The following is a 1,330-nucleotide window of genomic DNA, read 5'->3' on the forward strand; positions in this document are numbered from 1 at the left end:
ATCAGAGGAATGATCCCGATCTCCTTGACAATATTGATCCTTCAACCAGAATTACAAAAACATTATCTGCTCATCATGCTGCTGTTGGTGGAAGTTTGCTGTGCACAGATTGATAGCTGTTATTTCCAACAGTATAGAGATTGCACTTTAAAATGTACTTAATTGGCATAAGGGCTAATGCCCGAAACGTCGATTCTCCTGTTCCCTAGATGCTGCCTGACCTGCTGCGCTTTTCCAGCAACACATTTCCATCTCTGATCTCCAGCATCTGCAGACCTCACTTTCTCCATAAAGCACTGACATCTGTAGTTATGAAAGGCACTCTAAATACCAGTCTTTCTACATTTGCTGAGTAGTTTTGATCAGAGTCCTCCAGAGTTAGGCAGGAGTCTCAATTGTACAGCAGTTAGCAGCTTCCAATCTGGCAGACAATGCATTTCCAAGGAAGATTTGGCACAGGGAATTGTAACAGGTAATTGATCTTCCTAACCTGTAGAACTGTCCTCCAGCAGAATGTGATCATAGTCAGGCCATGAGGCTGGAGATTGCATTCTAAATAGACCTTCTATGCAACTTAGTTGTTCAATTTTTGTTTTAAAAAGGTGATGGAATTTTACAAACAGACACCGTGGTCAAACAACCTTGAAAGAATTTAAATTCCTGAGCAAATGGATTTAACTTATGACCATTCATGTTTAAGGAAATAGATCAAATACCTTTCACAAAGCACAATGAAATTTTATGCAATTACATTAACCATTACACAACTAGCAAATGTTTGAAAACAGTAACACATTATGTTTTAACAATGTGAAAACTATGCCCTGGAATTAGTCTTCTTACCACATGATGGCAATAAGAAGCAACCTTTGTTCTCAAATGTTCCTTACACAAGGACATGTTCAAGCATAATAAACAAAGAAAATGTAAAAGGCAGGAATTCTCACTTTTAAAAAAAAATGAAAGGAGGTCCACCTAGTCCTTTACTATAATTTTGGCAGACTAAGGCAGTATTGGGAGTTGTTGACTAATTACAGTCAATAGACAGACGACAAAGGTTCTGGATTAGTGGTGCTGGAAGCGCACAGCAGTTCAGGCAGCATCCGAGGAGCAGTAAAATCGACGTTTCTGGCAAAAGCCCTTCATCAGGAATAAAGGCAGAGAGCCTGAAGCATGGAGAGATAAGCTAGAGGAGGGTGGGGGTGGAGAGAAAGTAGCATAGAGTACAATAGGTGAGTGGGGGAGGGGATGGTGATAGGTCAGGGAGGAGAGGGTGGAGTGGATAGATGGAAAAGGAGATAGGCAGGTAGGACAAGTCCGGACAAGTCAT

The sequence above is a fragment of the Chiloscyllium plagiosum genome, chromosome 15 (assembly GCF_004010195.1).
Source record: "Chiloscyllium plagiosum isolate BGI_BamShark_2017 chromosome 15, ASM401019v2, whole genome shotgun sequence".
Classification (NCBI taxonomy): Eukaryota; Metazoa; Chordata; class Chondrichthyes; order Orectolobiformes; family Hemiscylliidae; genus Chiloscyllium; species Chiloscyllium plagiosum.